An 11,479-nucleotide genomic window follows, 5' to 3' on the forward strand; every position below is an offset into this window, starting at 1 on the left:
GTCCTCGGCTGACCTCGGCGGGACGCTGGGCGTGTTCGGAACCGTGGTACCCGAGTCCCCACCCCGAGCCTGGGGGTCCCGGGCAGTCGCCGCTGGCTCTGCCTCCCGCGGGCTTCTTGACCTCCTGCTGGGGCGCCCCGCGCTCCCTGCGTCCCTTCTTAGTTACCTACTCTATTTGCTTTGTTTTATTTATTTATTTGAGAGCGACAGAGAAAGAAGCAGATAGAGAATGGGCGCGCCAGGGCCTCCAGCCGCTGCAAACGAGCTCCATATGCGTACACCCCCTTGTGCATCTGGCTTACCTGGGTTCTGGGGAATTGAACCTCGAGCCGTGGTCCTTAGACTTTCACAGGTAAACGCTTAACCGCTAAGCCATCTCTCCAGCCCTACCTACTTTACTTTTAAATTTATTTATTTTGAGGGGAGGGGAGAAAGAAATAGGCACATAGAGAATGGACACGCCCGGGCTCTAGCGGCTACAAAAGAACTCCAGACACGTGCGCCCACTTGTGCACCTGGCTTACGTGGGTACTGGGGAACTGAACCTGGGTCCTTAGGCTTCGCAGGCTTAACCTTAACTGCTAAACCATCTCTCCAGCCCTATTTTATTTGTTTGTTTGTTTGTTTCTTTTATTTGGTTTTTTGAGGTAGGGTCTCACTGTAGCTTAGGATGACCGGGAATTCACTACGTAGTCTCAGAGTGGCCTCAAACACGGGGCAGTCCTCCCATGTCTGCCTCCCGAGCGCTGGGTTCAGAGGAAAGGCATGTGCCACCACGGCGGGCTAAATCAATCTCTTGTAAACCAGCAGGAGCAACATCACCTTTTGCTTCAGTCAAATGATTTTCTATTTAAAATGAGCTTCCATGTAATCCAAGATTTAACCAAATATGGTTTCAGCGAGAAACGGATTCCTTGTGTCCCTCACCGCTTCTATGCAGCCCAGGGAGATGGCCATCTCCCTGAGAGCAGTAAGCAACCCTGATAGGGGGTTATTATAAAGGATGGCATTTGAGTTTTAGATTTTTCACAAAGAAGTCAGGCAATTTACAGATCAGGATTCCTCAATGTTGTTATGAGGCAATAGGTTGATGATAAAAATTCATTCTTTAATTTTCTAGTAAGTTTGTGGTAAAAAAAAAATGCTTTGAAAAACTCTGGGCCCTGGAACACTTCACGGATTTTCTTGTAATTTTTGCACAGGGACCATGGTAACCTCTGAACCATTCCGATTTTAGTGTATGTGCTGCCAAAGCGAGCGCCCATCATTTGGCTTTTTGGGAGAGGGCACCCATCATAGGATATGTAGCCCAGGGACGCTTGGAATGTATCACAGTCCTCTTTCCTAAAACTTAATTGCTGGGGCAGAAGGCCTAAACTGCCACACTTGGCTCAGTTTTTTCTCCTCTTCCTCCTCCCCTCTTCTTGTTCTTCTTCTTGGGTTTACAGGCATGCACCACTGAGCCTTGTTTGTTTGGGTTTTGGTGTTTCGAAGTAGGGTCTCACTCTAGCCCATGCTGACCTGGAATTCACTACGTAGTCTCAGGCTGGCCTCGAACTCATTGCAATCCTAATGTTTCATTCTCCTCAGTGCTGGGATTAAAGGCATGTGCCACCATGTCCTGCCAGATTTTTTGTTGGTTTTTATTATTTATTTACTTGAGAGAGAGAGAGAGGGAAAGGCAGAGAGAGGGGGGTGGAGAATTAAGCAAATCAGGGCCTCTAGGCACTGCAAACAAACTACAGACACATGAGCCACCATGTACATCTGGCTTACGTGGGTTCTGGGGAATTGAACCTGGGTCCTTAAGACTTCTCAGGCAAGCACCTTAACCACTAAGCTATCTCTTCAGCCCTGTTTGTTTTTGTCTTACTTTAGCCCAGGCTGACCAGAAATACTCTGTAGCCCAAACTAGACTTGAACCCATAGTGATTCTCCTACCTCCATCTCCTGAGTGCTGGGATCAAAGCTATGTGCCACCATATTCCACTACACCCAGTTTTCTATGATGCTGGAGACTCGAACACAGGGCTTCATGCATGCTAGGCCAACACAACCAACTGAGCTATATCCCCATCCCCAGGCACTCCTCTCCCTGTTCTTAGACAGAGACTCATAACCCAGGATGGCCTTGAACACACCATGTAGCCAAGGATCAAGGAGGACCCGGAACTCCTGATCCTCTTGTCTCCACCTCCCAAGAGTTTGGATTACAGGACTACAGGTGTGTCACCATACCTGGCCAGTTTCACCACTAAAGAAGTCCATTGATTCTGAGCATGTGAGAGTTTTCTGAAAGGCTGCAGCCTTGGAATTATGGATTGAAGCGGAACTATGGCGCATCCAGGTTACGCTGCCCTTGTATGTTTGGGCTATTCAAGACAGCCTTCAAACACAGGCCCTTAGGGAAACCATTGTGTAGGGAGGTCACAGCGACCTCTGACAAGCTACTCGAGGCACCACCAGAACCTAGAGGAAGTGGCTGCTGCCTTGTAATAGAAGGCTCTACTCAGCGATCTGCAGCCTACCACCTCCACGCCTGTGCAGGTGTTTTTAAGGTTTTATTTACTTATTTTGCAGGTGTGTGTGTGTGTGTGTATGGGTGTGCCTAGGTCTCATGCCACTGCAAATGGAATGCCAGCTGCTTGAGCCACGTTTTTGCTTCAGATTTTATTTACATGGTGGCTGGGGACTTGAGTCCAGGCTGGTAGGCTTTGCAAGCAAACAAGTGCCTTTAACCACTGAGCAATCTCCCCAGCCCCTTATTCAGGCGTTGACAAAGAAATCCAGTGGCTGAAGAGATGGCTTGAACTTAAGGCACTTGTCCGCAAAGCCTAAGGACCCAGGTTCAAGTTTTCTGAACCCACACAAGCCAGATCACGTGGTGGCATGTACAACTGGTGTTCATTTGCAGTAGCTGGAGGCCATGGCATGCCCATCCTCTCTCTTTCTCTCTTTCTCTCTGTCTCTGTGTATGTGTCTCTCTCTCTAATAAATAAATAAAAAAGAAATGCAGGTGCTCAGGAGCTGACTCCTGGATAAAGCATTAGCCATGTGTGGTGTTTCGAATACAGAATGTCCCAACATAAACTCGTATGTTCGAATACCTAGTGCCCAGCCGGCGGTGCTGTTTGCAGTTTGTGGAGCTTTTAGGCGGCTGGGGAGACTTGCTGGAGGAAGGCCACAGGGGCAGGCCTTGAGGTGTTACAATCCAGCCCAGTTTGGTACCTTAAAAAAAATTGTTTATGTATTTGAGAGAAAGAAGCAGAGAGAGAGAGAGAGAGAATGGGCCCGTTAGAACCTCTAGCAACTGCAAACAAACTCCAGATACATGTGCCACTTTCTTTACATGGCTTTACAAGGGTACTGGGGAATTGAACCTGGGTCACTAGGCTTTGCAGCCAGGTGTCTTAACTGCTGAGCCATCTCTCTAACCATCAGTTTTAGTACTTTTGACCCGTTCTACTGCCTTCCATGGCTATGTGATCACGTGATGCTGGCTGCTCCTGCCTTGCTTTCCACACCATGATAGACATTTCCCTTCCAAGAATGGAAGCTGAGGTTGATTCCAGCTTTCCTTTCCTTCCCAAAGCTGCTCTGCTCGCACGTTTCACGCCAGCAGTGAGAAAGTAACTACTCCACTATGCAAGCATGGGCCCAGAGTTCGGATCCCCTGCCCACGTGTAAATGCCAGGTGGGCGTGACAGCCCACTTGTAATCCCAGCGCACAGCAGGCAGAGACAGGGAGTCTCTAGAACAAGCTCGCTGGCTAGACTAGCTGAAGCCAGAAGCCCTGCTTTCGAGCGAGAGACCCTGCCTCAGTAAATAAGGTGGAAAGGGGCCAAGGGAGATACTTAATGTCGATCTTTGGCCTTTACATTACAGGTGCACACAAGTACATTGGCTCCCTCACACAGGTAACCACACTCATGCAAACACGTATATATGCACGCGCACACACATACACACACACACCAACAAAGTAAAAAGAAAAAAAGAAATGAAGCACCAGGTCTGGTGGTCCACATCTTTAATCCCAGCACTCGGGAGGTAAAGGTAGGAGGATCGCTGTGAGTTCAAGGCCACCCTGAAACTACATAGTGAATTCCAGGTCAGCCAGAAAAAAACAAAAACAAACAAACAAGGAAATGAGGCAGGAGAGGTGGATAATAAGAGGTTAAAGTTACTTGCTCACAAAGCCTGATGGCCTGGGTTTGGCTCCCCAGTACCCGCACACACCCAGACGTGCAAAGTGGCACATGCATCTGGAGTTCACTTGTAGAGGTCCCCAGTGTACCCATTCTGTCTTTCTGTCTCTCTTCCTCCCTCTCTCTTCCTCTCTCCTTGCTTATAGGTAAATAAAAAGAAATCAGTGCCTTTGACATGCCTTAAGTCACTTGTAGGGCGCAGCGATGACTCACTGTCACGCACATCCAGCCCATCCACACATCCTGCCATCTCTGCTCCGCGGCACCGTCCGAGCCTGCACTGAGTCCAGGACTCCTACGTCAGTGCCCTGCTCCACGCCCAGCACTCTATGACCGTCTAAAGACAGGGCCGCTGACTGAGGTCCATTTAATAGCGTTGGTAGTCATGCCGCCACTAAAACCCTCCAAGGGCTTCTCAGCTCGCTGTGCATGAAAGGCCTTAGCATAGCTGGTGACCTGCCCAGTGCCCTCCTGAGCCCACCTCTGTGGCAGAGCATACGTAGCAGCCACGTAGCTCGTGTGCCCAGCTTCCCAGTCCAGACCACAAGGTTTGCCTGAAACACTCCCTGGGCCACAGCAAGAGCCACGCCCTCCCTCCACGCCGCTGCTCACGTGTCGCTTGTCCTGAGTGTCCTATTTACAGCAGCCCTCCGCCGCCTGCGCTCCTCCTCCCTCTTCCGCTCTATTTCCCAGAACCTTTGCCCACTAGGCGTACTTGATGTTCACTTGTTTACATCCATACGTGTTGCCGTCTTCCCACCACCACTGTAACTTTTAAACAAGATTTATTTATTTATTTATTTATTAGAGACAAAGAGAGACAGAGAGCGACAATGGGTGCACCAGGGCCTCTAGCCACTGCAAATGAACTCCAGATGCATGCACCGCCATGTGCATCTGGCTTTTGTGGGACCTGGAGAATCAAACCTGGGTCCTTAGGCTTTGCAGGCGAGTGCTTTAAACGCTAAGCCATCTCTCCAGCAACCCCCCATCCCTATTTTGATCTCAGCTCTATGGCAGCATTTGTATCTGTTCTATTTACTGCAGGTCATAATCCAGACCTGGGTCATAACCACTAAGTATGTTAGTCAATTTTCATCACAAAATACCAGTTAATCAACTTGCAAGTGGATTGTAAACTGACGAGGATGAAAGGTTTATTTTGGCTCACAGTTTCCGTTGCTCTGGGACTTCCATAGTACAGTTCAATACCTGGTGGCTTACATCATGGGATCCAGAAAGCAAGGAGACATGAGTTCTGTATCTGCTTCAATGGAATGCCTCTAGCGACTCACTTTTCTCCCACCTCTCAAAGGTTCCACCATACATTAGTTATAGCACCAGAAAGGCTGGGTACTAGGTTCTTAAACATGGGCCTTTGAGGGACACCTGTCTTCTACCGCCCAGAACTTGCCACAGCACCTCAAATCACACTCAGAACACTTAGTGCAAGGGAGTCTTGGGGGGAGGTCTCTTCTGGCCTATGCAGAACATCTGCGTCAGAAGATCACTTCAAAATGAGTTCTAGTTCATGTAGGACCTTGAAATCAACTTACTGGAACACAAACCAGGTTCTTTTTCAATGACATGAATGGACTGGAAAACAGCAGAGTGCATTGCATATTGTTCCTTGAAAGTTCTTGTCAAAGCAGAAAATCAAATCTGTTAATCAGAATTTCTGGGACATTAAGCTTTCAAGGTTTACCTGGGCTACAGACCAGACAAGCCTGGGCAACTTAGCTCCTGTCTCAAAAATTAAAAAGTGTGGGCTGAGGAGATGGTTTAGTGGTTAAAAATGCCTGCTTGCAAAAGCCTGCTATCCTGGGTTCAGTTCCCTTGTACCTACTTAAAACCAGCTGCACATCGTGGTGCGTGCATCTAGAGCTCATTTGTAGTGGCAAGAGGCCCTGGCATGCCCATTTTTTTCTCTTCCCAAATTAATTTTTTTTTTTTTTTTTTTTTGTCCAGGTGTGGTGATGAACGCCTTGAATTTCAGTACTTGGAGGCCAAGGTAGGAGGACTGCCCTGAGTTTGAGGCCAACCTGAGATTATATAGTGAGTTCCAGGTTAGTCTGGACTAGAGCAAGACCCCACCTCCAAAAACAAAACAAAAAAAGTTTAATAAAATAAAGAGTGCTGGGAATTTATCTCACTTGTTAGTATTGACCTAGCATGCAGGAAGTCCTGGGTTTGAGCCTCAACACTGCACACAACTGGGCATCGTGGTGGGCACCAATGGCCCCAGCACTGCACACAACTGGACATCATGTGGGCACCTATAGTGCCAGCACTCAGGAGGTAGAAGCAAAAGGGTCAGAAGTTCAAGGCCCTCTTCAGCCACATGGCAAATCTGAGGCCAGTCTATAAAACAAAAAGTAAAAAGAGAGGTGGGGATGCAGCTCAGTGGTAGCACATTTGCCTGGCATTTGTGAAGCTCTGGGTTCAATCACCAGTATTTTAAAAAATAACTTTATTTGTTTGTTTGCAAACAAAGAGACAGAGATAGAAAGAAGAGAGACAGACAGAGAGGGAGAATAGGCACACCAGGGCCTCCAGCCGCTCTAGATGCTCGCACCACTTTGTGCATCTGGCTTTATGTGGGTGTTGGGGACACAAACCAGGGTCCTTAGGCTTTGCAGACAAATGTCATAACCACTATGATAGTTTGAATAGCTGTCCCCCAACAGATACAGGAGTTTTTTTTTTAAATATATTTAATTTATTTATTTGTTTGAGAGAGAGAATGGGCACACCAGGGCCTCCAGTTACTGCAAACAAGCTCCAGTCACATATGCCATCTTGTGCAGCTGCCTTACGTGGGTTGTAGGGAATTGAACTGGGATCCTTTGGCTTTCCAGGCAAACACCTTAACTGCTAAGCCGTCTCTCCAGTCCAGATTCAGGAGTTTTATTAAAGCTTGCTGGGACTCCAGCTCAGTGGCGGAGGAGGTGGGGGGCGCTGAGTCCTGCAGAGTGCGTGGCCTTTGCCTCAGGGTCCTGGCGCGGACTTGCCAGCACTGCTGGCGGTGGCTTGCCTTCTCTCTCACTCTCTGCTTGACCTGTGAAAGTGGACCAGCTGCTTCTGCCATCATGGAACTTCCCCTGGATCTATAAGCTTCAATAAATCCCTTCTTCCTTCCATAACCGTGTCTCATCTGGCGGTTCATGCCAGCAATGGTGAAGGTGACTAGTACAACCACTGAGCAATCTCTCCAGTCTCAATCCCCAGTATTGAAGAAAAAAAAAATCCTTCCGCCAGGCTTTAGGTGCATGCCTTTAATCCCAGCACTCAGAGTTTCAGGCCACCCTGAGACTTCATAGTGAATTCCAGGTCAGCCTGGGCTAGAGTGAGACCCTACCTCAAAAAACCAAAAAAGAAGAAGAAAGAAAGAAAGAAAAAAGAAATAGTAGCAACAACAAAAAATAATTCCAATAAAGCCATTGTAGCATACAGCTTCAGGTTCACCGAGATGAACTTCCAGACCAGGCACAGTTATGGAGAAAGGGATTTATTGAAGCTTACAGATCCAGGGGAAGTTCCGTGATGGCAGCAGAAGCTGGCGTGCTTTCACAGGCCCTAGCACGCTGAGAGAGATGAGCCACAAGCCAAAACCCCAAACCCAAAAGCCGCCCACATGGCACACTTAGGAACTCCAAGCGGAACTTTGAATCTCTAACTGGAATCCCAAATCCACCCCGCGCCTTGGGGCTGAACCCTGAGATCCACCCAGTGTCGCCGCCTCCAGCCAGATGGCTGCAGGTCTAAATTACAAACCGCAATAAAATCCTGAGTACATTTGGGGCCATATATTCAAATGAATTCTCACCTGTAAGCCTAGCACCCGGGTGGGAGGTGAGGGCAGATAGGTCAGGAGTCCAAAGCCAGCCTCAGCTATGTAGCAAGTCCAAGGCCAATTTGGGCTTAAAAACGAAAAACAACTTCCCAATTCTAAGCACAACCAAAAGAACAGCTTCAAAGCCATAACTTTTTCCTTCCGCTACAGATGCTGTGCTCTCACTGATCTAAATTAGCACCTGGCCAGCCCCACCCTTCCCAAGACCTCTGCACAAGGGCCAGGCTTTCCCTAGAGCCTGACCACGTCTAGAGCATCTTGCTTATTGCCTAAGCCAGGCTTCTCTTCCTGTTGCAAAGTCCACACTTCCTTTGAGGTATCTCTCCAACTTCCTGTTTGCCTCATGCTGAACTGATAAGCCCCATCTCTGCCCCTGGCACTTTAGGGTGGCTTAGGCCAGCCCTGGGGAGGGAGTGTGCATCGTCTCATCACCAGAGGTCAGCCTCCGGAGCTGACAGACCACCGAACCAGTTCACCATAGCAAAGAGTACTTAGCTTCAAAGAGCTAAGTGTCCCCACACATCAGCAGACCAGAACTAAAGACAGGAGTCTGGTGTCTTTGGAAAACTTAGCCATGGAACAAAGACACAAGGAAGTCCCCCCCTTTTTTTGGGGGGGTGTTGAGGTAGAGTCTCACTCTAGCCCAAGCTAACCTGAAGTTCACTATGTAGTCCCTGGCTGGCGTCAAACTCTTGGCAATCCTCCTACCTCTGCCTCCCAAGCACTGGAATTAAAGGCATGCGCCACCACGTCCGGCTTTTTGTTGTTGTGTAAATTATTTTATTTATTTGCAAGAGAGAAGAGAAGCAGACAGAGAGAATGGGCACACCGGGGCCTCCAGCTGCTGCAGACAGCTTCTAGATGCGTGTACCACCTTGTTCATCTGGCTGTACGTGGGTACTGGGGAATTGAACCTGGTCCTTCGGCTTTGCCAGTAAGTGCCTTAATCACTAAGCCATCTCTCCAGCCCCGGAAGTTCTAACAAGATGTCTGCTAAAAAAATAAAAAGTAAAAACAGGTGGGAGCCACTCTGGGAGGCAGAAGGCAGAGGTAGGAGGATCACTGAGAGTTCAAGGCCAGCCTGGGCTACAGTGAGACCCAACCTAGACAAAAACAAAACAACAACAACAAAACTGGTATCAGTTTGTTTGCTGCAGGGGCACAATGGAACGCCTTCTGAAGCAGTATCGGGAGAGGCAGGTGCGCAGTTCCAGGAGGCGGCAGGACAACCCGCCCGCAGACCCTTCTACCCTTCAGCTGCCCCCACCAGTGCTGTGGACGCCCTGGAGCCACGCCTCCTTGTGCAGACCCTGAGCACACATTTCACTGGGAGCCATAGAATAGTCAGGGGGCAAGAGGAAAGGGGGCAACGTTCAACAACCACCTGAGGGCTGGAGAGATGGCTTGGCGGTTAAGCACTTGCCTGTGAAACCCAAGGACCTGGGTTAGAGGCTCGACTCCCCAGGACCCCAGGACTTTAGCCAGATGCACGAGGGGGCACACGTGTCTGGAGTTCATTTGCAGTGGCTGGATGCCCTGGCACGCCCATTTTCTCTCTCTTTCTCTAACTGCCTCTTTCTTAACTGCCTCTTTCTCTCTCTGTCACTCTCAAATAAATAAAAATAAACAAAAATATTTTTAAAAAAACAACCAACTGAGGCTGCTCTCCCTCGGCGCTCCCACACTGGCACCCTCATCAGCCAGCAGGAAGTCATTCTGTGGGGAGAAGGTCTGGGAGATAGGGCCCCATATAGCCAAAGTTGGCTTTGATTTTGTTAGTCAAGGCTGCTCCTGCCTCCACCTCCCCAGTGCTGTGATTATAAGTGCGAGCCACCATGCTAGACAAGGCTGGGGATCAAACTAAGGGCTTAATGCATTTGACCAACTAAGCTATATTCCCAGCCTGCCCCACCCTTGACACCCTCCAGCAGCAAATCCTGGAAGTCTTTATTTGCAAGGCATGAAATGTTGCGCAAAATTTGCGCTCTTTAGCATTTTCTGTATTTTGCAGGTTGCCTGCAATCAAGCATGCGAGGCAAACAGAAGGGCTTTTGCAACGTCACTTTCTCCGACCGTCCGTAAAAACGCACAGGAATTCTCTCTCGAAACATGGCAGGAAGGGCGTGGTAACTAGAAGACGTCAGGCTCTAGGAAGCCTATCAAAGGGAGCTTTGCCCTGAAGTCAGCCACCTGGAGGAGAGAGCTCGGGACTGCCTGACCCAAGAGAGAGACTTTCAGGCACAGTTAAGTGATCAAGTGGATCCAGGATGCTCAGATGTCCTTTCCAGGTAAATTTCTGTCCTCCAGTCAAAGTGCAAGGAATGAGCAATAGACCAGCGGGCCTCTTCCCTGGCCACCTGACTGAGAGTTTAGCTCTCGCCCACAAATGCCAGGATACCAGACCAAGGTGCCAGGGAGCAAGTCTTCAGAGGATAAAGATGTAGATGGAATTAACTGACCTTCCTCCAGCCCTGCTTGTGAAACGGGTCTCTTGAAACCCAGGAGGGCCTCAAACTCCTTGTACAGCTGAGGGTGACCTGACATTTCTGATCCTCAGTGTCCCCAACATAACTGCCGTTATAACCAGTATATACCACTACGCGTGGTTTGTGCAGTATGGGTGGGGGGAACCCAGGCCTTTGTGGATTCTAGGCAAGAACTTTGCCAGCTGAGCTATATCCCAGCCCTCCGTTTACTTCCTTTTTTAATATTTTTATTTTTATTTACCTATTTGAGAGAGAAAGAGAGAGGGGGAGAGAGAGAATGGGCATGCCAGGGCCTCCAGCCACTGCAAACAAACACCAGACACATGAGCCACCTTATGCATCTGGCTTACATGGGACCTGGAAAATCAAACCTGGGTCCTTTGGCTTTGCAGGCAGGCACCTTAACCGCTAAGCCATCTCTTCAGCCCTCCTTTTACTTCTTTTTTTTTTTAAAAAAAAAAAGAATTTAGAGCTGGGCGTGGTGGCGCATGCCTTTAATCCCAGCACTTGGGAGGCAAAGGTAGGAGGATTGCCATGAGTTCAAGGCCACCCTGAGATGACAGAGTTAACTCCAGGTCAGCCTGGACCAGAGTGAGACCCTACCTTGAAAAACCAAAAAAAAAAAAAAAAAGAATTTAGTTTATTTTTATTTATTTATTTGAGAGCAACAGACAGAGGGAGAGAGAGAGAGGGAGAATGGGCACACCAGGGCCTCCAGCCACTGCAAAGGAACTCCAGATGCACATGCCACTTTGTGCATCTGGCTTACATGGGTACTAGGGAATCAAGCCTCGAACGGGGGTCCTTAGGCTTCACAGGCAAGCACTTAACCACTAAGCCATCTCTCCAGCCCTCCTTTTACTTCTTAGAGCCATGAAACTGGAAAGGTCAGACTCTTGGTGTGTGTGACAAGCATTTCAGCACTTGGGAAG

General features: G+C 48.8%; 1 long non-coding RNA gene across 1 annotated transcript; it reads left to right on the plus strand.

The window, feature by feature from the left end:
* The first annotated feature begins 304 nt into the window (after window positions 1-304).
* Window positions 305-10,751, plus strand: LOC123455098. The gene is made up of 3 exons (XR_006633679.1): window positions 305-352; window positions 6,177-6,219; window positions 10,073-10,751. It is a non-coding gene; the product is annotated as an uncharacterized LOC123455098 (long non-coding RNA).
* Window positions 10,752-11,479: the final 728 nt, after the last annotated feature.

Source organism: Jaculus jaculus, chromosome 15 (genome assembly GCF_020740685.1).
Source record: "Jaculus jaculus isolate mJacJac1 chromosome 15, mJacJac1.mat.Y.cur, whole genome shotgun sequence".
NCBI classification, from domain to species: domain Eukaryota; kingdom Metazoa; phylum Chordata; class Mammalia; order Rodentia; family Dipodidae; genus Jaculus; species Jaculus jaculus.